Source organism: Lithobates pipiens, unplaced genomic scaffold (genome assembly GCF_037356315.1).
Source record: "Lithobates pipiens isolate NorthernLeopardFrog02 unplaced genomic scaffold, aLitPip1_a1.2 Scaffold_3, whole genome shotgun sequence".
Classification (NCBI taxonomy): domain Eukaryota; kingdom Metazoa; phylum Chordata; class Amphibia; order Anura; family Ranidae; genus Lithobates; species Lithobates pipiens.
Window position 1 is genome coordinate 198,801,359 of NW_027507790.1, and position 27,660 is coordinate 198,829,018.

Here is a 27,660-nt window from a genome sequence, read left to right on the forward strand (position 1 = left end):
TCCTGTTTTTATATAAAAAAAATTATATATATACAAAAACTAACATTTCTTTTTTTTTGTAAAAGCTGTACCATCTGCCATTAAAAATCAGTTCTTAAAGGACCACTCAAGTGACCATTGCAAGGCCTGAAGGCAGTGGGAAGTACTTACACAGAAGATGTAAAGCAAAGCTATTATGTAGAATTGGGTTAGCACTCACCTCTCCTATTACCCACTGCTGACTGATGTCCTCTGTATTAGAAGCCTCTGCCTGAGGAATCCAAATCTTCTGGGTGTTTCAGATTCCTAGTCCCCTGCTCTCAGTGGTCCAATCCACCAATCCCCTACACCAGGACTGTGTCTTGTGGTGATGTAGGTGCAAGTTGGAGAAACCAAAGCACAACAGGGGACCAACAATCCAGCACTTCCAGAAATGTCTGATTCTTCAGGAAGCAGTTTCTCTTTAATACAACAGAGATCGAAGAGTAGCAGGGGAGGGGAGCATCATTTTTGCAGGGCACACTTTATTTTAAATCTTTATTTTAGCACAGGATCGATTGCTCAGTGCAGTAGGAGTTCAGTGAACTATTCCAACTAATCTCTCTGCTTCTTAGCTGGTCTGATTGCTTTGATATAATAGCTTAGTCCTTGGCTGTAGAGAAGTGGATCGCTCCAGATTTTTCAATGACATTCAAGGTTGTCAGTGGGTTAAATAACATGTTTTAGTGAGTTTGTGGTTCAATATAGGGGCTACTCATGCTATGGGCACATTTTATTTGCTATATATCCCCTGCTACAGGTTTATAGCCAGCACATAAGGTTTCTGCATTCACAAGTATCCCCATGAAATGAGCTCCGGTACTTCACACAATTGCAGGTCTTTGAAAATAGCAATAAAATAAGTGCATTAAATCATACTCTTGATACACCTCCTCGTAGGATATTTTATTGCTTTTTTCCACTTCTCACTGATCACTAGCACACTGCCTATTTGAAAGGGGAGGAAAAAATAGACCTTTTGTAAAACTCTGACCAGCCTTTACTTTGGAGTATAAATTCCTTGGGTGACTTAAAGAGCTTCAAAAAGCTGAAGCTCCCATATCCGAACCGGAGGTGTCAGAATAAAACAGATAAGGAAATGTTGAGTTACAGGGCAGTAATACGGTTTTATAGCAGGGGCTGTACACATGAAATCTTCATTTCTGTAGTAAGTCAGGAAGATGGATGAAGCCAATGTAATCCTTTCACAATTATGTATTCATGAAAATAATCTTTTGGTTGTATGAAGTCTCTCTACCTTCTTTTTTTGGCAGATGCCAGAGAGATATGCTGGATCCCCATGTAAACACAAAAGCATTTTTTTTTCTATTAGAACAATTGAAAAATCTCTCCAGTGGGAACACAGACATAAAAAGAGGAATTTAGACGCCATAGCCAACTGTATGTAACACTATTGCTTATGGCTTTCGCCTTCAGTTCTAGAACTGTAAAAAGGTACATTTATAGAAGATGTAGAAAGCATTTGACATTTGAAAATGGTTGTAAACAACATTACATTTGTGAATTGATTGGTTAATATTTAAAAAGTCTGAAGTAGTATCCAACCAATGTTCACTTAAAAACAACAGTACATACGTTTGCAGGGCCCTGTCTATAAAAAAACAAAAAGCAACACCAGCCACCCATAAGATGCATCATTCACTTGGAAAAAGTTCTGAAATTATTTATCTTTGTCTCATTTTTTTTACATCACAGAAACTGGACATTTTATCAGGGGTGTGTGGGCTTTTTATATTCACTGTATTTATCCAAAATGGTGAAAGCTCACTGAAAAGTCTCTAATTTTCTATAGTTAACAATGATCCATCATCATTTTTTAAATATCCATTTAATTTATTTTTGTTTTATTGATGGTGTTATGTTTTTACATACTTTATAGCTTTTTTTCTGAGTTGACACTAGCTTTAAAACCACACAGCCTAACCTTCATCAGACAGTGTGATATATGATGTCCATTTCAGGACATTCCTATAACATACATTAGTCTTACTTTTGAGCTCTCCATAGGGAAGGTGGGAGAAAACTGTCTGATGATGTGATGAGCTCTGACTGAACTGTGACACGATCCCCCCTCCTCTCTACCCACTACAGGACACTACAGGACCCTCTACCTTGAACTCTTCAATCTGCTAAGTAGACTGCACTATTCTAAATCACCCACTAATATTCCGCCTCTTCTGCAGGCCCCAGTCATGCTGGCCCTCCTCCTAGTTTCCCTCAGCTCCTGGCCATATACTTAACAATCAGCGCTACCTCTAAACTTTCCAAATAATATATGCAAATATAACTAAATCCCATGTCCAAGTTGATATTGTTCAAATATATTCAGTTGCTGCTGTACACTATTAGTGATCTCACTACACCATATGAAATGACACATAAAATAACGAATATAGTGCAGCGCCACTGAATTCTTATATATTCTGTGCTTTAACCTCCCTAGCGGTAATCCCGAGTCTGGCTCGGGGTTACCGCTCCTGCTAGTTCCTAACCCGAGCCAGACTCGGGATCGCATCGCTGGATGCAGAGGAGGACACAGGGAGAGTTACTTACCTTGTCCCCTGGATCCAGCGATGTCCCCCGCGCTGTGTGATCGAGCTGTCCTCCGCTCGATTCACAGTGCCGAATGCCGCTGAGCTCCGTTCCCTGCGACGTTACGGTGCACGGGAGCGGAGAACGGCGGCAAATTCAAAAAAGTAAAAACACACAAAACACACACAGTACTGTAAGCTTACAGATTACAGTACTGTATTAAAAAATACGCACCCCCTTTGTCCCTAGTGGTCTGTGCAATGCCCTGCATGCACTTTTATATTATAAATACAGTTTTTTCTGCCTGGAACTTGTAGATTGTGCATAGCAACAAAAAAGTGTCCCTTTTTCAGTGTTTTAGGATTTGATTACATTATTGAATTTTTTTTTTATTCTTTATTATATTATAAACTTTATCATACCCGGGATGTCTGCTAGACTCTGGTTTGAAGAGATTTAAGAGCTTTATTCCTAAGAATTACAGGACTGCAAAATAAAACGCCAGATTTCCATGCAAAATAATTGTACCGCTTTCAGCACCTAATTCCAGACTGAATCATACCGCCAGGGAGGTTAAATAAATCCTTTACATAAAAATCGAAATCTAACAAAAAATGTCACAAAACAAAGTCCATCAATATATCTGATCCACTGCAGTGCTTTTCAATCACCAGTCGGCTTTTGACACCAAAAGTGCACACCACCGCCGGCTAAAAGCCCTGCTCACCTCAAAGATGTGGTCAATAGGCACTGTGTAAAATCACTCCTGTGATATACCCTGCTATGGTCTCCTTCTTCCCCTCCTGGGTTCCAGCTCTGTTAGCACGTCTCTTTGCTCAGCAAAACCACATGTAAACAAAAATGCAGACTACATAGTGCTCTCCATTTCAACATATTTATTAAAATGCCCCCATAAAAACAGACGTACAAGATGTACAGATAAAAAGCGCTTATATCTCTAATGTCGCGTACACACGACCAGACTTTCCGTCAGAAAAGGTCAGACGGAATCATTTCATATTCCGATCATGTGTGGGCTTCATCTGACTTTTTTCTTAAAAAATTCTGCTGGACCTAGAAATAGAACATGTTTTAAATCTTTCCGACTGAATCAATTCCTATCGGGAAAACCGTTCGTATGTATGCTATTCCGACGGACCAAATACGATGCATTGGCAGCTATTGGCTACTGGCTATTGAACTTCCTTTTCTAGTCGCGTCGTACGTCATCACATTCAAAACTAATGGACTTTGGTATGATTGTGTGTAGGGAAGTCCGTTCGGTCGGAACTCTGACGGAAACTCAGTCGGAAAGACCGTCAGAGTTTATTCTGACGGAAAGTCCGGTCGTGTGTACGCAGCATAACACGTCTGCTCACTCACCACTCCCAAAGGCCCGCTGTGGCTGCATGATGTTGGCTCATCCCTCCTATATGTGTATCTCCCTCTCATTGGGCTTCTTCAGTAGGTCTGATGTAGTAGTAAGATGCTTGCTATACTCACTGTAGAACCTAAGGGGTTAATCCTCTGCATTAAGTAAAAAGGCTGATTGATCCTGTCTTCTCTGATACTCTCGTTATTTTACTGTCTGTAATCCATCCGCTGATAGAACAGAGCCTTGGATGCACTGTACATGCTCAGTTTGGTGTGAAGTTGTTTTTTCTTTCTTTTTTTTGGGGGGGGGATCAGCACAAGGATCAGCACAGGGACAAACCGCACTGTCCGGAAAGAAAGTCAGGGGTCATGCAGCCTCATAGGATAGTCAGAGCAGAATGAAAACTCCTACTACAAGCTTTAACCAGTGCTCGGCCAGAGACTCCTATATACTCCTGATGAAAAAAAGGTATTTGGCAGTTTATATTTACTAAAATAATTGCATTTCTGTGTACTGTGAGAGACCAGTTACAGAGACATAAATTCTCCTTTCAATGTCCAGTCAATGACTGGGGCAGAAATTGTAAATGTTACTTTGCTGCAGCAGAGAAAACTTTTGTAGCTTTGTAAATCTAAAAACTGATAGATGGCCTCCTTCTATATATTTTATCTGTGTATTTTGTTGTTTGCCTAAAGTTTAGCTTTAATTTATTCACTACACTGGCTGATGCAGGGAGAATTATGCCAAGGGCAGGTCATTTGTTTCTATAAAGAGAAGCTCTAAAAATATTTTCTTGGCAAATTTAATAGAAAATTTCACTGCTTACATCAAATTGAATGATGACAAATAAAGAATATCAGAAGTGACAAGTCCTTTTGAAAAAAATGTACTATAGTTACCTAACGTACAGATCAATTATTAGGTCGTAGCGATGTGTATGTTAATTTCTGTACTGGGACATTATTTCCCAGTGGGCACTGTAGTGTAATTTTTTGATAGAAAAGTATGTTACATGGTCTCCTTTCTGGTTCACCTGGCTGAACATCTTATTTTCCGCTCCCATTCTCTTCTCCTCAATCTCTCCTTGTCCTTATTGCATGTGTGCCATTTACATTTTCCATTTCAAACTTTGAAATACACTTTTGGTATGGTTTTCTTTTTTGTTCTGTATGAGTATTATTAGTGTAATTAAAGTAAGAGGTGGATTGTAATGGGGATATTCGGTCAGTAGCTTGGGGCCCACCACTTTGAAGTGTTTCAGACCTTTCTTACTCAAGAACAGTTGACCAGACACAGACTACACAATCAATTTAAAACATTCCACAGTTGCTCTTAAAATCCCACACAAGTTTCTAGCTCATGGTAGAGAGAAAAAAAAGTAATTTTAAGTAATGCACAGTGCAGAGGCTCATGACTAGACTCAAAAGAGGAAATGTGTAATGATTTGAATTCTCCAATAACCAATGAAGTACTACCTATTCACTTTGAGGTTAACATTGAAATTAAATATGTGCAACATTCTTATGTACTGACAAAGGACTCATGTACAAATGTTTAGGCCAACACAATAACGGTAGAATATCTGTATAAAAACTGGGTATTTTATGTATGTCCTGGGTTTGGGTAGCATGGCCTGTATTGATGGGCCACGGCGGCAATTACAATGTGCTTTTGACATCAGTTTGAGACACTTCAAAGACCATTCAGAATTCATTGCAAGTGCAGGTGACTTGCATTTGAGCTGCTTCAGCTGCGTTTGCATTCCCATAGACTTGTATGCAAGGAAAAGAAGTTCTGAAGTGAACTACTAAGCACATCCTGGACTCTTTGGTGATTGACCTGTGTTTGGGAATGCCCATGTACACCATATAAACAAAAGAATTATTACACAGGTATACAGACTAAATATAAAAGTACAAGCTGCTGGCAACAATATAACAGGACCAATCGTGATTAAAAATGAAACAAAAAATGCCCCATATGACGTTAATTCTAACAAACCACATCAGTTAAAGTCCATGCTTGTTAGTTATCGCACTCCAACCCTGTATGCTGGTTTATCAACTGCTAGGATGTCTTGGATCTATTAATGTTTGTTTTATACCTGATTTCTGTAAGGTTTAGCACTGATTTATTTTAATAAACTGTCAAGCAGTTTTACACTATGTAGCTGTTTTATCGTTCCTTCGCGGGCCCTACCATGGAGTAAACTTTACCTCCAGCCATCATAGTGTGACCATCTGCAATATAATAGAGGAAGCTGATTGGATCTTTTATACCAGCCTTTCTCAACCTTTTCAACACAGAGGAACCCTTGAAATAGTTCTATGGTCTTGGGGGAACCCCTGCTAAAAATTTAAAATCTACAACTCCTTATACATTAGTGTGATGATCAGTGAGAAGAATTCTCCTTACACTTGTGGTTGTTGGGAAGAATTACCATCCCACAGATAGCTAAAAAGATCAATGGTGTGAGTGGGAACTTATCCGAGAGGCAGAAATGGCCCAATGCTGAAGAAACCCCTAGCAACTTCTGGAGGAACCCTGGTTTAGAATCACTGTTCTATACCATTATTACTCCTGTCTAGACTCTTATAATTTGCAGTCTAGACTGGAGGCATTTTATATCAGTATCGGTGGAGGTGCACTTAGGTGATCAAAACGCACATTAATTATAATCACTGTAACTGGATGTTTATCAAGGAATTTATCTGCATTGTTCAGAACAGCACCAGTTGTTCACACTTTATGGACACTTGTTTATTCATTATCTGTTTATATGTTTAGCCCGTCAACATTTTTTTGTTCCATGTACACTATAGGCTGGCCACCCAAAGACTTCAGTCAAACCCATTCAGTTAATCTTCACCATAACTATGATACTGGAACAAAATGTTGACAGGCTGTATGAGTTTTCTGGACAACCAGCTACATGGAGCCGTTGTGTGACCATAGACTTTAGACTGTGGATATTCATGCTTAGATATGACATCTCTGCCCCCTTTATCAGGGAACCAATAGCCTTTAAGCTGAAATGGTTGAACCTAGCACACACCTTACCGCCCTGATCAGTGTGCCAAGTGTACCTCTCCGAGGGTATGTAATTGTGCAAATCACAGTTTTTTACCCGACTCCTATTTTTTTACTGATCCATCTGAAAACAGCAAGATCAGACAAAAGTTATTTATTATCTAATCTACTTATAATCTAGGTTTGTTTTTGACAGTCCAACTAAAAGTGTATGTTTAAAGATAAAATCAGAAAATGAACAAAAAATGTATTTAATTAAGCTGATTATCAATGTTACCCTAGGGTAGTATATAGAGAGGTCTACTGATATGCAATAGCTATCAGTAGCTATAGCTGTTTATAAATTAATAAAGAAAATCACATGATATACACAGGAAAATCTAGAAAAGAGAGATTACTAAGAACTGTGTTTTATCCTATATAATACAATATATGAAAGAGATCCATTAGAGAGATCTTTTATACCTTTGTATTTTCGGGGCAGTGGATTAAAAAGGTTCTGGTAGCTTCATCTTTGGTACAATGTTTTAAAAAATGCACTTAATTTAAAGATGAATCATAATGTATTTAAAACATACCGTATCTCTCATGCATGTATGTGAAATGTTCCTTAATGCTAAATTCAAAAGATCTTTTCAAGTTATGTGGAAAACCCTATTTATTCTTCCCCTATAATCTGCCTATTCAGCTACTGCACAGTTTAGAGTATGTGATATTCATTGCAAAATTTATATTGTACGCGTTACATATAATGCAATCTCAGCCATTACAATAATATGTCCGCTCTGTAATGACTTGTTTCAGACACAAAGCATTATCTTGTCATTAAAGCTTCCTGCACAAATTATAGATTATGGATGCACATACAAGGCAAAACAACACTTGCAATCTGAGAATTTGGGATAGAGGCTGGAAGGACTCGCATGAGAACTGCATACAGTTTGAAAATGATCAGTCCAAGTGAGCTTATTGTAAAAAACTTATAGTAATGAAAATATTCTGTGAAGCCAGTCAGATAAAACCTTGCTTAGAGGGATGCAGTCTAGCTACTGAAGGATTCTAAATTTAATATAGAATTTATTTTGTGCAGCAGTCTGCCCAGCTAGGTAAAGGGCCTTCAATATAAGCTGGTGAAATTGCAGACCATTGTGTCTCTCCTATATAAGGGCACCACCCTTTGCTTCCCAGAGAGACAAGGTCTTCAGTACAGGATCAAATAACAAGAGGCCTCAGATACATCAAAGGCGCACACTGTAGAGCTCTTTCTATTTGATACCTGTTCAATGGCCTGTGCACTGTCCTGGTGCTAGCCAATTTCTACCAAACACATACCTAAAACTATATTTTGGGATTTCCACGGTGCCCAAGCTGGATCATTTCAGCCAAGCATTAGAATTCATACCTAAACTTCAGCTTTAATAAAAACAGTGCACAGAAACACTTTAAAACCACAACCCCAAATTTGTGAACCACTCCCATCCCTGTATACCAAATTAATCCCGAAATATAGATTTTAAGTATGCATTTGGTAGAAATTGGCTAGCCCTCTGCACACTGACCACAGGAAGCTGTTTGCTTGACATTTGCGCCCTTCACAGAACAACTCAATGAATACGAGGTATTCTCCAACTGGTCGAGGTGGAGATTGTGATGTCACCGCTGTCTCTCCAACCTGAAGACTGCTGATACCCCTGTAACAGTGGGGACTACTACACTGGTTTGAAGCCACCGTAAGGATCACTCCAAACTGGGTGAATGTAAATATGCTATAAAATTCATACCTAAACTTCAGCTTTAAACTTTGCAATGGCACCCTCTGAATCGATGACTTTGTGGCTCTGCACCGATTCCCAAAAGTAGTTCCTGTACTATACTTGGCTATCTCGGGGGCGATTTAAATAGACATCTGTACATGAACCCGCACAGATGTCAGTCAAATCACCCCCGAAGTCAGACTGCATTGCCGGTTTGAAATCGTGCGAGTTTAGCGGAACGCGCATTATCTCAATGTGAACCTAGGCTAAAAAAGTGTGACTACGAGGGTAACAAAGGAAAAACACCAATCTTTTAACTTACATGCTAGAGAGATACCTTCAGGCTCAATTCACTTCTATGCATGTTGCTTTTGAATGTTTCTACAGTGTTTTTTGCTGTGCTTCCAGCTGAACTCGCACTACTTAAAACCCGCTCTCAATGGAAATATGAATTCCTTCCTATCTATTTACTAATGCGAGTAGCATAAGGATTTACATCAGTCAATGGTGACTGAGAGAGTGAAGTTCCACTTTAACCACTTGTAGACACTGTAACTTTTGCGCAAACCAATCAATAAACACTTATTGCAATTTATTTTTACCAAAAATATGTAGAAGAATACATATCGGCTTAAACTGAGGGAAAAAAAATGTTTTTTTAAATATTTTTTGGGTATAGTAATTATAGCAAAAGGTAAAAAAAAATTCAAAATTGCCGCTATTTTTTTTGTTTATATCGCCAAAAATGGAAACCTCAGAGGTGATCAAATACCACCAAAAGAAAACTCTATTTGTGGGAAAACAAGGACAGAATTTTTTTTACGAGCCACGTCACAAGACCGCTCAATTGTTAGTTGAATGAATGAATGAATGAATGAAATACTTATATAGCGCGCAATACGAACTGAATCGCCTCTAGGCGCTGTGGCGAGCTTTGATCATCTGCTAAAAGAGGAAGGTCTTGAGTTTTTTCCTAAAAGCCAGGTGATTTTCTTCCAGGCGGATGTTGATTGGTAGAGCATTCCATAGCAGAGGCCCTTGGACAGCGAATCTCCGATCACCCTTGGATTTATACCGGGCTTTGGGCACGAGGAGGAGGTTTTTGTTGGCTGATCGAAGACTGCGGTTTGGTGTGTAATGATTTATTTTCTCCATTAGGTATTGCGGAGCTTCTCTATGCACGCATTTGTGGGTGAGGCAAAGGGTCTTGAACGTGATCCGATTTTTTACGGTTAGCCAATGTAAGCTCCTCAGTGAAGGAGAAATGGATTCCCAGGGTTTTTTTCCTGTTATCAGCCTTGCCGCCGTGTTTTGGATCAGTTGTAATCGCGCAAGTTGATATTGTGGTAATCCTATGTAAAGCGAGTTTGCGTAGTCCAGTCCTGAATTAATGATTGTTCCAACTACCACTGCTTTGTCATTCCTTGGGATAAAAGGGATGAGTCTGCGAAGCATGCGCAGTAGATGGTGAGATCGACTGACTACAGATCCTATTTGCGCATCCATTGACATTTGTGCGTCTAAAATAACCCCGAGACTCTTCGCTTTGGTCTTTGGGGAGATAGTCTGCCCAAAGACGGTTGGTGGAGACCAGGAGGTTTTGGTTGCGGGCTTATGATTTGGGTGTAAGATAAGAAGCTCTGTCTTTGATTGGTTCAGCTGGAGGGAGTTGGTGGTCATCCAGTCCTCTATTGATTTGAGGCAGTTTTCAAGTTGTTGTTGGTGATCTTTTTTTCCATTGATCCGGAAATAAAGTTGTGTGTCGTCAGCGTAAGAGTGGAAGCAGAGATCTGAGCATCTGATGATTTGAAGGAGTGGGCGAATGTAAATGTTGAAGAGAACGGGTGACAATGGAGAGCCTTGAGGGACTCCGCAGGTGACTGCCCGAGTTTCGGAGAGGAATTTTCCTAGTTTCACTGTCTGTGACCGATTTCCTAGGAAGGACGCGAACCAATGGAGATCTATGTCTTGGACTCCGGCTACTTCTGTGAGGCGGACGAGTAGAGTATTGTGATCTACTGTATCAAACGCTGCACTTAGGTCTAGCAGTACGAGGAGACACGGCTCTCCGTCATCTGCTGCTTCGAGGGCGTCATCCCAAATCTTGAGGAGAGCTGTTTCTGTTCCATGACCCGGGCGGAAGCCTGATTGCAGCGGGTCCAGGAGTTTGTGAGTATCCAGGTGAAGTTGTAGCTGATGTACTACAGCTTTCTCCATGATCTTAGAAATGGTGTTGAGGCTTGTAATCGGCCTACGGTTGTTTGGATCCTGAGGGTCCAGGTTTGGTTTCTTGAGTAGAGGTTTGACAATGCCTTGTTTGAGGATGCTGGGAACAATCCCTTCGTGGAATGATCGGTTTATGAGGTGGGTTATGGTTGGAGCCACGATGTCGGAGCATTCTTTCAGTAGTTTTGTGGGGATGATGTCAATAGGTGAGGTACTGTCACGCAGTTTATTAATGATGTTTTTTGCGGTGTCTACGGTAATTGGGGATAGTGAAAATTTTGGCGGTTGCGGTATGTTGGTGCGGACATCCTCTTTATGTTTTTGCTGGCTGAGGTTGGATGTTTTCTTCTGACAAATTGTTTCCCTGATGGTTTTGACTTTATCGATGAAAAAATCCGACAGTTTGTCACAGTAATCCTGGGATTCGCTTTCTGGGGGTTCTAGGCACACCGGATTCATTGATTGATTAACCAGTTTAAACAGTTCCCGTGGTTGGTTTGCGGCCGTTGAGATTGTATATGAGAAGTGGTCCTTTTTGGCTTTGAAGATTGCTTTCCGATAATTCTCTGTCAGACCTTTGTAGTTAAATAGGTTTTCCTCGGTGGGATTTCTTCTCCATGTTCTTTCCGCTCTTCTGCGTTCTTGCTTTAGTACGGAGAGGGAGCTATTAAACCATCCAGCATTTTTCTTCCTGATGAGAGCCCTGCGTTTTGGTGCTACCGAGTCTGCTGATTGCAGTAATGCCTTGTTCAGGGAGTTGAGTGTTTCCTCCGTAGAGTGGTTTAAGGTTATTGTAGATATTTTTTTGGACAGAGTGGTTTTGAAGGCTTCGGAGTACAGTTTTTTATGCGATCTGGTCCAGTGCGTTGTTACAGGTTTCCGTTTTGCGTTGGTGATGTTGGTAGCGATTTTGAATTTGATGGCGTGGTGATCCGTCCATGGCAGAGTTATGTTGTCGAGTATGTTGACGTCGATGTTCTGTTTGAAAATGAGGTCCAGGGTGTGTCCTGACCCATGCGTGGGAGTCTTTACCAGTTCTTCTAGTTGATTGATGCAGGCAGTCGCGATGGGGTCTTTAGGCTCGTTTGCCCAAAGGTTGAAATCTCCGAGTGCCAGGAAATTTTTGAATTTTAGGGTGTGCATTGCCAAGGATTCCGTGAGGGGTGAAAGAAGATTGGACTTTGGTCCCGGTGGTCTGTAGCACAGTAGAATATGAGTGGTGTCATGGGGTGTTGGTTGAAAATGTAGCGTCAGGGTTTCCATAAAAGACACTGGGTTCTGAGCTGATGGTTTAGTGAGATCAAGGTGACCTTTAAATATCCCTGCTAGGCCTCCTCCTTTTTTCCCTATCCGGTGTTCGGTTAGGATCCTGTAGTTTTCCGGCACCAATTCGGTGAGGATGGTGTTGCAGTCAGAGGTTAACCAGCTTTCGGTGATGAAGAGGCAGTCTACATTGTTCTCGATGATGAAGTCGTGTACTTCCAGTCTATGTTTGACTGCAGACCTGGCGTTAATCAAGGCGCAATCTAATTGTAGTGGTCGAGTAGATGTCTTCCTGTGGTTGGGAGCTGGTTGTCGTCCGGTTTTTAATAGTTGTTCTCTTTGAAGTATTTTTTGTTCGGAAGATGGCAATGTGGTGTTGATGTTCCTTAGTCTGTGCAGAACTTCAGCTGAGTATTTGAAGTAGCACATGGTTTGTGGATGCTGTTGATGGTACTATGGGCCTAAGATGATGATCCTGATCAGGGTATTGATCCTGAGGTGGGGCTAGGTATCAGACTTGCCGCCGTGCTTGAGGCTATTAGCGCGCAAGTTGATCAGGGGATGCCTATATGGATGCGGAAGGAGTTGTATTCGGTTGCTGGCTGTATTCGGTTGCTGGCTGTTCCAGCTGCCTTTACTTAAGGTTGAGGTCTCCGCTTAGAAAAGAAGTCTGGCTGTGATCTGGAATAGTTGTCCTAGGATAGCGTAAAAAATGGAAAGGAGGCCGGAGGTAGGGGTATGCTAACCTATGGTTGTTCCAGAGGAAGGCGAAAAACCCCCTGACAGTAGCAGCCAAATGCACCAGTGGGGCAAAAATTCCTTCCTGACCCCCGTAGGCGGTCGGACGGAGTCCCTGGAACAATCACTGGGGGGGGGGGGAGTGGAGGTGCGAGCTTACCTGGCTGCGGTTGTCCCCTTTAAACACTCTGGTTCCGGTGAATCTGGCTTGCTGTCAGCCTGATGTTTCTGGAAAGCTGTCTGGTTGCCCCTTGCAGTGGGATCTTTAAAATGGAGGGGGGGATGGAGGTTAGAGACTCCTGTTTTAACTCCTGTTTTCAACTCCTGGTTATTAACTCTCCACTTAGTTCAAAAAATCCACTTGTGTTCAGAAAATCCACATGCAAGCCACAATCAGGGAGCAAGCTCAAGGGGGAGTTTGTATAACTACCTTTATACACCTGTGAACAATTAACCCCTCCCCTATTTTGGCAGGAAGAAAGAGGGGGAAAAAGTTAAAGCGACGCAGTGTCGAATTGCAAAAAGTGCTCTGGTCAGGAAGGGGATAAATTCTTCCGGGGCTGAAGTGGTTAAAATACAATTTAAAAAATATATATTTTTGTCATTTAATGTTTTGACGTCGCTTCTGCCCTGCAATGATATGGAGACAAGTGGGAGCCACCTTCCCTTCACTCATCTCCATGTCGGGCCACGAGAAGGATCCGGTCACCTCCTGTAAGCTGCGGAGGGCACCAGATCGCAGCTGGAGGGGGGGCCCTCTCCCGCTGCCGATAAAAGTCATCTTGCTGCGAATCCGCCGTAGGGACCACTTTTATCTTAAACCGGACCTCTTACTGAAGAAGAGGATACTGCGTTATGGCAGCTAGCTGTTGCCAACAACGATATCCCCCTTCAAAGTACCGACGTATAACAATGGTGGGCGGTCGGGAAGTGGTTAAGGCTCCATTCACATCAATGCCTTTGGAAAGGGTCAGGGAATTTTTAAATATAAAACGGCACTTTTTTTTGTGGTTCAATAGACTTCAATTGAGAAGCTGCAGAAAGGCATGTAGTGCATTTTGACTGCAATTTTGGTACAATTTGCATTTTGCATTTTTAAATAACAACTTTCCCCCAAAAAAAGCATAAAAATGCAAATCACTGCAAAATTGTGGTAAAAAAACATGGAAAGCACAGCAAAATGCACTGTAGAAATGTTCAAAAGCAACATGCATAGATGTGAATTGAGCCTAAAGGTATCTCTCCAGCATGTAATTTAAAGGATTGGTGTTTTCCTCTTGTTACCTTCGAAGTCACACTTTTAGCCAATGTTCACATTGAGGACGGGTTTCAAAACGGTAATGCAGTCCGACTTCGGGCGGCAATTTTACAGACATCTGTGTGGGTTCCTGCACAGATGTCTATTCAAATTGCCCAGATTCAGACGGTGCCATTTCCGGCAATAGCTGGCGATTTGACATGAGATTTGACATGTTAAAATGGCCCGATGTGAATGTAGCCTAAAGTTCAGAGTCAATATGTTTTAGGTAGGATTAAAAAATTAACTTTTTATTTAGTGCGCAGAATGTGCACTATTGTTTCTTGGCCCTGCTATGCATACAAGCAACAAATAATACACTATAAACTAAAGTAAAAAACGTTAAACTAATAATACAATACAATGGTATTGCCATGGATATCAAGAATATGAGAATGTATTTTGGGTTTTTTTGGTGGTTGGTAACGGTAATGGCAATACATATTTTTCTTTTCTTTTTTTTTTGGCTATTTTGGATCAGGTTTGCTTTGAAAACTGAAAAAAAAAATTTATAATATCAGGAGATATCATACCGTTTACCACACAATGAAGGTCTAATTTAACCTGAAAAATACAAGGTATATTTTTTGGGATACACTTAGTAGTTCTGATAATATGTAGTTTTACTAAGACAACATTTCAAAACTGTATTCAGCCATTAGGATTTGTTTCACCATCAGGCATGAGGTTAAATAAGACTGCAACCAATTACATACCAACTTCTAGCTACATTAGGTGGTGGATCTAATTCACAATATACTGTATTACTTTTTTAAAGGGTTGCTCTGAATTGCTGAACTCTGTCTCATTGTTTAAAACATATTTGTTTATTTATTTAATTTAAATTGTGATATTTTTCTAAGACCCATTTCACACTAAGCAGAGTCCACTCCACTCATCGGGGGGGGTCTGCTGAATCAGAGCTGAAGGAGATGAATGACCCATGACAGGTCTGTGGACAGCCTGATGTAAACAGTCTCCACTTTCCGTACATCAGGCTACCTCCAATCCAGCACTTTTACATCTTTTTCCATTTTTATTTTTTCTTATGGGACCTGGATGGACTTCATGTCTGTTTACACCTGCCTGTCCATAGGGCTGCATGGGGCTTCTAATCAGGTCCGCCTGAATGCCCAATGTGAAAGGGGCCTTATTGGCTGTCTGCTGAGTCCTATTACATTTCAAATACAGATAAACCATAATATTCTTGATTGGACCCCTGGGGTCAGTGAGGCTGTTGATTTAATTTCATATCATGTCAAATCAATCAGAACAATTACAACTATACTGTGCACCAGAGGGGGTGCAATATTGTATCGCCTGACACTAAAATGGATTGCTGTTAAGTAATAAAATAAAATGTATTAAGAAAAGAAAACAAGCTTTAGTTTTTTTTTATTTTATTTCAAGCCGACCAGACATATTTAATTGGTTTTCTAATCTGCCGTATACAGCAAGCTTTTAGGAGATAGCTCATCAAGAGCATGAGTCATATTTCCTGAAGCATGGAGACCATATGCTTCCCCTGGCAAAGCAGGTCTGCCGTAGCAATATTTTTCCTTTAACGCCTATGAAAGGATAACCTTTTTTTGCATTAACTTAATTCTAATAGATAAATTCACATCTAACCGAACTGTTTTCCTGCCTTTCTTTTGGCTGTTATGTGTACCCATTCTAAGGGCTAAGCTACACAAGCAATTTAATTCTTTTGCTGTGGAGAGGTTGAATCACTTGCTGGCAGTCACCTCATTAGGCTAGAGCTACACAGGGGACTTTAGTAGGACAGTTGTGCTACTAAAATCGTTAGCAATAAAAGTAGATGAAAATCCTGAGGGCTTTTTCACACGGGTGGCCAGGGGGCATTAGAAATGCTGAGCTCCAATTTTACTACCCCCTTGGCCACCCACTTAAATTTTAAGATTACAGCTGGACAGGGCTGTACACATGCCACGGCCCCAGCAAATCTAACTTAGCCTGCAGAGTTTGACAGATGGCACCCTCTGTCAAATTTGCCCATTGAGGTCAATGAGAGTGCTGCAACCATGAGCCAAACACTGGCCTCAAACTTGGGGTGTTGTATTTTCTGTTCCAATAACTTTTATTACAATTTCAAAACAGCATACAGAATTTTATGCTCAAATATTCATCAGAAAATCACGGAAAACAAGGATGCAATATTCAATATGATCAGCCACCCTTCTTAATTCAACATAAACCAAACCATAATAATAAAGGTTATAAATTTGTTAGAGGCTTTATTGTCCTGGTAGCATCCTACAAAACAATATATCCCCTCCCCCCTTCCCTCTTCCTTCCCCCCTTCCCCTCTTCCTTCCCCCCTTCCCCTCTTCCTTTATTATGGTATAACCAAACCAACATCAAGAAAAGTGAGGAAAAGGAAGAAGAGAAAAAATAAGAATTTTTTTTTTAAAACTAAGCACCACCCAAAAAACAAAAAAGAAGGAAGAAATAAAGGATCATATAGATTCGAGCTGAGTGGGATGGGTCACCTCGACCCTAGCCTCCCCTCACAAAATAGCCCAGCCTTCAGGGAGCCTGAAGATAAGCAATCCAGTGATTCCATACTCTCTCAAACCTAGCTTGCTTATCTCGTCATATACTGGACAGTTTTTCATTGATCATAATCCAGGATACCTTGTGTTTCACCAGAGTGACATTGATTACAGGTGATTTCCAAGCATGGGCTATAGTTATTTTAGCCATTAAAAGAATGAAAAATATGAGAGATAGTAGATGTCTGGGGATCTCCTCCGACAGGCCAGTAAACAACCCCATTTTGGCTTATCTAGGTATATTTTGTCCTGTCACTGAATATCCTGATCCAAAAACATCAGGCCACCAGACATGATACATATCTCCTTCCTGTCGGCACCCCCAAAAGCATAGGGGTGAAGTACCGGGGAATCCTTTTGCAAGCCTTGTAGGGACCAGCATGATAGCACCTTATGATTTGCCTCTACCAATGAGGCGTTGAGTATGCCTTTGTGCACCATAGTCGACCATTTTGTCCACATCTCCTCTTCTACTATTTCCCCTAGGTCCAATTCCCAAGCTGTTTGGTAGGAAGCTTTATTACTCTGAATATTGAAGAGAATATAACTCTGTAATCCCTCCCCATGAATCAGGCCCACGTATACACCGTTTTTCAAACAGGGTCCTAGTGGTTATATCCACTCAGTCTTTCAACAAGGTTCTCATGAAGTGGATAATTTGGTACAGACGATAAGTCTCTGTGGGGGGCATTTGTAATAGTTAAGTCATCTTATCCCCTCATTATCTATAAAGTGAGCAATTCTGTATAGACCCTTGTTGATCCACCACATGAATTGGGCGATTTGTTGGCCCAGGAGGAAATGAGGGTTACTGAGAAGTGGGGCTACTGTCAAATGGGGGGGATTTTAAATGGTATAATTTGCATGCTGTGTTCCACAGATGTAACGAGTGGGATAAAGATGAGCTCAACACTGCCCGACGCTCCTTCAGAGGGAGCCACATTAGAAGATCCAATGGGATGCTCAGACTTGCTTGCACCTTAAATTGGACCCAGTCAGGCCTGTATCCTTCAGCATAAATTTGGTATAATTGGAACAGTTGTGCCACCCTATAGTATCGCAAGAAATGTGGGACTCCCAACCCACCTTGCCATGTTGACCTGTATAGTGTATCGTGGGCCACCAGACAACCACCCTTATTCCAGATAAATTTATATATCAGGGACTGTAACTGCCAGAAGAAAACAGAAGGAACTGGTATCGGAAGAGATCTAAAGTAATATATCTATAGTATTCGAGGGAGAACCGTCATCTTGACGGTTGATTCTACCCATCCAGGAAAGATCGTGGTTTTGCCATGTCTGCAGGTCACGTTCTGTTGCAACATATAAAGGAGTATAATTTGTTCAAAACAGTGTAGCAATGTCAGAGGTCAATTTAACCCCAAGATACGGGAGCTCCTGTGAACACCATTTAAAGGAGAATGATCACCATACATATGGAATATTTATATTGAGAGCTTCCGATTGTAGCTGATTTACCTTTAATCCAGAGATGACTCTGAAGTTGGATAGTAAGGCAAATAGATTGGGCAAGGTTGTGACAGGGTCCAATATGAATAGCAGCATGTCATCCGCAAATAAGCCACATTTATGCGATTTGCCACCGCTTTCAATGCCATGAATATTGGATTTGGATCTAATAGCTATTGCCAATTTCTCATTAACAATTAGGAAGAGGAGTGGCGAAAGAGGACACCCCTACCTAGTTCCTCTCCGGATGTGCAAAGTGTCCGAAGTACGACCATACCCAATAATGTTTGCCGATGGAGTTGAGTATAAAGCACTCAATGGATTAAGAAATTTCAGGCCACATTTCCATTTTCTTAGGAAGGGGTGTTGTATTTTAACACAAAGCCCTCCTTGGGATGAAAAAAAAAGCAGACATTCAGGTTGCAGAATGATCACCTCCTGAAAGCCTGCCAAGAACCTTCTTGGCAGGATCACTAGGTATTATTTTAACCGGTTCCCGGCCAGCTCATGCAGATATACTGTGGCAAAATGGCACCCCTGGGTGAAATCTGCCCAGGAGAGCCACCAGAGAGCACACGAGCGCTGGAGGCACACACGTGCCCCCGCTGCACAGCGGGGGACCCGATGCACGTGGCTGGCAGGCTTGATCACCGCCGACCACACACGATTGCATGCACGAGAGCCAGCATGGGGATTTGTGTGTGTAAACACATAAATCCCTGGGCTATCAGAGAAGAGAAGACAGATTGTGTGTTCCTACAAAGTAGGGACAGCAATCTGTGATGTCTCCTAGTTAGTCCCATCCCCACACAGTTAGAACATAGCGAGGGAACACACAGTTAACCCCTTGATCACCCCCTAGTCTTAACCCCTTCCCGTGACATTTATACAGTAATCAGTGCATTTTTATAGCACTGATCGCTCTATAAAATGTCAATGGTCCCAAAAATGTGTCAAAAGTCTCTGATCTGTCTGCCGCAATGTTGCAATGCCACTAAAAATCGCAGATCACTGCCATTACTAGTAAAAAATCAAAAATAAATAAAAAACGCCATAAATTTTTCCCATAGTTTGTAGACGCTATAACTTTTGTGCAAACCAATCAATATACGCTTATTGTGATTTTTGTTTTTACCAAAAATATGTAGAAGAATATATATTGGTCTAAACTGATGAAGAAATTTGTTTAAAAAAAAAATTGGGGGATATTTATTATAGTAAAAAGTAAAAAAAAATATATATATATATTTTTTTTCAAAATTGTCACTCTTTTTTTGTTTATAGTGCAAAAAAAAAAAAGCAGAGGTGATCAAATACCACCGAAAGAAAGCTCTATATGTGGGAAAAAAAGAACAAAAAATGTTGTTTGGGTACAGCATTCCATGACCATGCAATTGTCAGTGCCAAATTGTAAAAAGTGCTCTGGTCAGGAAGGGGGTAAAATCTTCCGGGGCTGGTTAATGCAACCTGCAGATTTAAAAAAAGATTGCAAATTACTTTTAAAAATTACATCAAAATGTTAGACGCTTGCACAAAGGTGTTGAGATGTTCAGGAAATACATGTGTTCACATTTATAATAATGCTCGAAAGTGCATTGGGTACAGCTGCCTTATAGCCATTTACTTCTATGGCTAGCTTATTGCTCCACCTGCGGTTTTCTAGGTGGGGAAAAATGTCAGGAAACCATATTTTAAAACTCAAATCATTTGTGAGCATGAGGTCTAACGATTACTTAGCTCCCCTCCTCCCCCGTGCCTTTTGAATTGATATAAACCAGTAAAGCCTCTCTCATTTTCTCTCATCTGCCAGGTAAGTAACCATTGACATTAATGACATCTATAGGGGGGTTGCATTCTGACCACCAGTGGAAGATGCATTCTTTCCACTAAGTACCAAAGTAAGGGAGTGCTTTTCCACAAACCACCAATATAAGGGAGCCAACAACTGAGGGCACACTACAATTTTCAATGCTTATACTTTTTTTTTTTTTTATAGCCAGTATTATTGGTTTTATTTTAAAAATGTTCTATTTCCATTTATTTGCTAGCCAGAAGTGATAATGTTGATGTCAAATTTTGATTTGGTTTTATAGTCTTTTGACTAAAATGTCATTTTAGTTTTAATCCTATTTTAGTCTTTTATCTAAAATGCCATTTTAGTTTTAGTCATTTTTAGACATCTGAATTGTTTTTGTTTTTGTTGTATTCAAGTCAACTAAAATCTCCAGTATATTTTAGTCGACTAAAATCAAATGTGTTTAGTTAAATTGTAATGCATTATTTAAGCATTTCTCTAGAGTTTCCAAACTTTCTATATACTCCTGGAGTAAAAATCTAACAATATGTTATTATTTATGGTATTAAGGTTTGAATATGCACTACAGACACAAATTTAGCCGTTGCAATATATAACGTCTTTAAAAATAAAAGCAAGTTTCATAATTACTGTATATTGCTTTTTGACAAGCAGAAGTACAACTTGAAAATCTGTGGTGCCATTGCACATATTACTTGGATATATTGCCAACATTAAATATTAAGAAAAAAAAAAGAAAAGCCTTTTTCCTTTTTTTTTTTTTTTTTTCCAGCAGCTTCGTAGATGCCTCTTACTTTTTCTTATATGGTAGTGCAGTGTTAATTTTGACGTCAAATTTAGTTGTAGTCATAGTCTCTTCACTAAAATGCCATTTCAGTTTTAGTCATATTTTATTTGGTTTGACAACCCAAATGTGTGATTAACGTATGATAATCAATTGTTATCCTATATGTATATACACATGTATTTTTTCTTGGGGTTTACGTCAAGCCGAGGAAACCATTTGTAACCTACCAACCCAGCCCATCAGGGTTCATTTTGAACTCTGAACTGTATGGTTGGTCACTGTAACTGTTTTAACCCCCCTGACGGTATTCCCGAGTCTGACTCGGGGTGGATTTTTCATACCAAAAGCGGTATCCCCGAGTCAGACTCGGGACAGCGTCGCTGGATCCAGGAGGAGGTTTACTTACCTTCTCCTTCGGATCCAGCGTTGTCTCCCCGCTGTACGAGCGAGCCGTGTCTCGCTCGATGCATCACATCGCCGATCTCCGTGCCCTGCGAGCGTTGCGACGCACGGGCACGGAGATTGGCGCCAAATTCAAAAAGTGAAACAAACAGTATACATACAGTATAATGTAATCTTACAGATTACATTGCTGTATGTAAATATTTCACATCCCCGTTGTCCCTAGTGGTCTGCCCAGTGTCCTGCATGCAGTTTTATATAATAAAAACTGTTCTTTATGCCTGGAAACTGGAGATTGTCCATAGCAACCAAAACTGTCCCTTTACATCAAAAATGATTTTAGACCAGCTGGAAAACAGCGATAATAAATTGGAATCACTCGCAGAATTGAGCGATAGCGATTTGTGGGGAGATCCGTCATCAAATACTGAAAAGTAATGACAGTGACAATTCTGCAACTGAGCAAATTTCAGTGTTTTTGATTTGATTACATTATTGAATAATTTTTATTATTGTTATATTATTATTTGGTACAATTATTTATAATTATTTATTATATTATAATTTATGATTTAATTTTTCAAACTTTATCATACCCGGGATGTCTGCTAGACTCTGGTTTAGACAGATTTAAGAGAGTTATTCCTAAGAATTGCAGGACTACAATATAAAACGCCAAATTTTCATGCAAAATAATGGTACCGCTTTTAGCACCTAAAATCCGAAATAATCGTACCGCCAGGGAGGTTAAATCACAGTCACTTATGTAAATGTGAATTATCTTTGTCCTAGTCTTTTTTTCATCAATGATTTGTAATAAATAAACATTGTTATTTTTTAGTCAAAAGAAAAACATGCCTGAAAAGTACTTTTTTCTTTTAAATTCCTGTATCTATACATTAGTCGTATTTTAGTCATCTGAATTGTCTTAGTTTTAGTCAAATAAAATAGTATTAATTTAGTAAATGAAAATATTTTAGTCTGAGAAATTAACACTGCTAGCCACTATAATTGGCTTCATTTAAAATTTCATGATCATTACTGGGATTATTTTGTTATGCAGAGTGAGAGAATGATCTATCCACCCAGGGTTTCAAATAAACTGGGTACCCCAAATTGTATTATTTATCTTTTTAATCTATAGCATTATAGTAAGTTGCCAATATAATTTTTCGTAGGGGTTCACTTTTGTCAATGGTTGATTCATGGTGAAAAAAAAAAAAAAGGTTGAGTAAGGTTAAATTAGAGGCTAGGAAATTAGCAAGGCTCTTTTTAAACTCTTGTAAAAATGTTCATGCTGAATTTTATAAATACAGTTCATCCATGCTTTTATTGGATGGTGCATAATGCAATATTGTTAAGATTAGTGTTATTAGTGTTGCTTTTATATGAATAAAAAAGGATAATTACTCTGAGCCTTACTGCGTAAAATCTCTTTCCAAGGTTTACGTAAACCTTGGCTCATCACTTGGCATCAGGCGCACACTGTGATAATAGCTTGGCATTTATGGCTGCTGAGTCTCAATCAACATTCTAGAGAATAAATACTTTTCCATTTTCTTTTTTCATTGCATTAAGAACACTTATTCATTGTCTATTGAATAAATGTCAAATTTCACATCTAAATTTTCTTTTGAAGCAAATAACTAAATTAGGAAAAAGGTAGCCGACTAGATTTATTGTGATTTTTCCCTCCAAGATACAGTTTTAATGTAGTCATTCATTATTTAAAAGCAAACAAGCATGTTAAATAGTATTTGGGGCCTGTGAAGCTTAGAAAAGCACAAACTGTGCAAGAGGCAATGTGATATTCAGGAGTGGAACGCCAGCCAAAGGATATACGGTACTGGCTCTACGCATTGGATAATAAGGATGAGTGGAGTTGGCGAAATTGATATTGTCATAAAATGACGTTGGTGAAATTTGGCCAAAGAGGAAGCTCACAGCTTTGCTCACTGAGCTGCTTAGGTGAAATTTGTGTGAAGGAAAAAAATCATTTTTTTTCTTCCTTATTAGAGAGTGTTTTTTGTGGGAGTGTATTTTTGTTTGATCTTATTTAGTGTTATTTTTAATTGTGTTTTTCCTCTTTTCGTTATGTGTTTTGTGTACTATTGCTTTAACTTTATATTACTGTCTTTTTTATTCTTACTGCGAAAAAATGAAAGGTGCATTCAAATGAAACCAAAAATTACATATTTTTATATATAACTATAATATATTCGTCTTTTTAATTAATATCATGAATTTAAATGAATGTGAATTTAGTATCGCCCATTATTGGCACCTTTAGCGCAAGAAAATAAATCCAATACACATGGGAAGGCAACTACTTTTTTTGCAGATCCACTGATGAAGTCCAAACCAAGGACGGCACGTGTCTTGGAATAGCCAGACCCTTGATTTTTCATTCCATGGTCATCATCACTTACGATGAAGCACTTTAGGAGCTGATTATCTGTTTGAAACACCAGCACCACTGAGTGCCTTTTATGTGAGCGTCTTGATTTTACCTGGCATTAAATATTAGACATGTGCATTCGTTTTCGTCTGAATGCATTTTCATCCAAATTTCAGGTATTTTCGTTATCGTTTTAACAAACGATAACAAAGTGCAGAATCCGAAAAACGAAAGATCCGACATAAACAAATGTTTTATTTTCGCTTTTGTTGTGACAACACTTCGATATAGATAGGAGATTCGACACGACACTGACAATAACAATCTGTGTCTGTCGAACCTGTGGTCGAATGTGCCTAACCTTAACTCTATTAGTCCAGGGTTATTCTACATAGAGAAAAAGATTCGACATAGAGAGAAAAGATCACTGCTGGAATTGGGTGGGGGAAGTAAAATAAAAATAATGATGATGACGAATGTTATTGGCTGATTGTAACCAAAGAGGAGGAGCAGTAAAATAGATAGAACTAAGTACACTTGTACAGCCAACTTACTTTCACTTACGATTGCTAGCAGAGAGACACACACACTGAATCATTTCAGAAGACAGTCTATCTTAGCTGGTCCGTTTGTCAGAGAATCTAAATTATTTAGCAATTAAGCATAAGCACAGCAGCAGAACAATAGTGAAGAAAGCTACAGTTCAACTTAACTTTTTCCTAATAATCTGCTGCTATTGTGTTAGTGTTGTGAACTTGAGAGTGATACTAGTGTTGCTAGTGTTTGTGATAGCTTCAGAGGCTGCTCGTGTGGTTGTGGGGGGGGGGATTTATTATTATAGATTCTATATTATAGATTGAGATTCTATATAGATTCTATATACCCTATCTTGTTACCTGTCTGATCAGTGATCACTATCACCAGTCCGTTTTCTGTTTGAACTATATACATTTAACATGAACGACAAAGATTCGACAAAGCAGCGAAAAACATACAAACGTCGAATCTTTGACTTATGGCATCTGTTGAAAGTTCTAAGAAGATTAGTCAGAGCAGCTAAACTATACAGAGTCATACAGTTTCGCTGCTCTGTCGATTCTTCTTTGAACATTCGACAGACACCATAAGCCTTCAATAACAGATTCGACCTTAATTAATTGCAATTTTTTATGAAAAACAAAATAAATAAAAACAAATTTCGGGAGTAACTAAATAAATATATTTTTCGGACAAAAACGAAATTCTGATTAAAAAAATCAATATTTCATATTTCTATTTTCTATGAAATATTTTGACAAAGAGCACTAGATTTCCTTTTGTTTGAGTTGTATATACCGATGATTGAGAGAGAGCATGCAGCACTGACAAGAGGTGTTGGAGATTTAAGAGTGGACCAGGAGCCTTCATCTGACATTACCCCCATTAGGGGACTGCTTGCTTGGGCCCACTGGTGAAACAGGGGTCTAAGTATAAGGTGAGCGGCCCTCCATTCACTGGTGGATGATCACTATTGATAAGTGTATTTACTTTGTAACACAGAGTTGGAAGCTCACAGTGTATTGCTTCACCTATTAACACAATTAATTTTAGAGCTGTTTATATCTATGTATTTTTTTTTTTTAATATTTGATACATTGTTGCTAGTTGCGCTGCACTATATGATTTTGATTACATTTTATGTTTTGCATTGCCCTGTTAATGCAAATCATATGTAGGCATAAAAGACACAAATTAATGCAGCTTTGTATTTCATAAATACATCATATTTTTTTAATCCAAGCAATACGTAGATACCTGAATTTTACGCTGAATCAGCCACTTTCAGTCCCTGTATGTCAGAGCTAGAGTGTAAGGGAAAGCAACAGCCAATCAGTTCATTTGCTGACAAGAACCATGCTTATAGGAGAAGAAAGCATAGTGACAGTGACATAGTGACAGAGAGATGAGCTCATCACTTCTCCTTTCACTGTCCAGTCACAGGCTGGGGTAGATCTAGGGCCAACCTGGGCGAAATGGGTTGAATGGGTTGAATGATACTCTATATCAAACTGTGGATTTCATGTGGTAGAAAAAAGTACTCCGGAGGGATTTTTGGATTGATGGTGTTTATTGCAGCAAAAGCTGCTTTTGCTGTTTTAATCGGGTTATTCATTTTTACCTTGTTGTTTTTGGTGTTTTGGTTTAAGTACTTTTTTTTTGTTACAAGGGCAATACTGAAAATAGCAGAGAATTACATTTTAAATGTCATTTACAGCTTCAGGGCATTACATTTCCTATTTTACAAACCTCAATAAAGAAAACCCTTTGTATATTTTATAATGCAGAACTGTAGTAACCTACCCGTAGTCTTTTATTGTCTGTCATTTTTTTTATTTATTTTTTTACACAGGATCAAATGTGCAGGAGAAAGCCCTTGGAAATTGAAATGCTTACCACAGTAAATTGCTAAATTATGCTGACACAATCATAAACACGTACAGATTTTACATAAAGCATCATTAAGATGGTTCCTGTCAGTCAAATGAGGGATGACGTCTTTTTGTGATCTATAGTACAGCTCATGCATATGGCACTTCTAGAGGGGAGCAAACACACATGAAAATGATGAGAAAAAGAAAATGTCACAGTTGATGTACGGCTGCATAAATTGGCGCATTACTCATACTGTAAAGAGTTTGAAAAGGAAGGTACAAGGATAATAGAGAGGACAGAAAATGGAAAATCTTTCTCTTATTGATGGACCCATTTTAACTAAACCAACACAGGGTACACTATATTGACACATTAACGTATGAGTCACGGAAAGCAAGATTTTCATTATCTAGCATAAGTCTCGAAATTGTCAATACAGTAAAACCTTGGATTGTGAGCATAATTTGTTCCTGAAACATGCTTGTAATCCAAAGCAATTGTATATCAAAGCAAATTTCCCCATTAGAAATAATGGAAACGGAAATGATTCGTTCCACAACCTTCCTAGTTTATAGTCCATATAAAAATATTATAGCCATGTGACCAGGTTGTGTAACCATAAAATGTCCATCCACAAATGGAAGCCTCCACAAGGGGATTGGAAGCAAAATCCATTAGGAGCTACAAAGTATAAAAGAGAAGAGAGGCGGCTCTAAGTATAGCAAGATGTTGCTAAATGTTGTATCTTCATTAAATGTAACCATATTGCTACACTTAGAGGCACCTCTCTTGTTGTGACATAACGCTACTTGGATATCAAGTCAAAATTGAATTTAAAAATGTTGCTCGTCTTGCAAAACGCTCTCAAACCAAGTTACTCTAAAACCAAGGTTTTACTGTAAACAAATGTAACAATAACAAATGGTACTGAGCCCCAAAATGGCGTTTATTCATAACAATCCTGCAAGCAGTTTGGGATTGATATGTGCTTTCCAGTTCACCAAGGTCTGCCTGTGTTTTGATGAAAATTAAGTGTAACTAAAGGCAAAACTTTTTTTTTTCATTGTGAAGAGAGTTTTTTTTTTTGCCAATTGAATTCTATTGGGGATATTTCCTTTTACTTCCTGCCCCATAGTAGCCAAACAGGAAGTGAGAAGAAATCCCTTCAAAATGAAGAAAACTATGGTTGTCTCCAGGATCACAGAACTAGTGCCCCCATTGGAAGATCCCCCTCTATTACTTTTCTCAAGGATAACCCAAAATTTTTCTTTCACTTTCGATGATAATGGCAACAGAACAAATTGAGATGGTGAATCTCCCTAACAAAGTCACAGACAACAAGAAAAAAAAAAGACAGGTGTTAATTCAATCCAAAACTTAAAAAAAAAAAGGTTTTGACCTTAGTTAAACTTTAACCACTTCAGTTCCGGAAGATTTATCCCACTACCTGACCAGGCCATTTTTTGCAATACGGCACTGCCTTACTTTAACTGAGAATTGCACAGTCGTGCGGCACTTTATCCACATTAAATTTATGTCCTTTTTT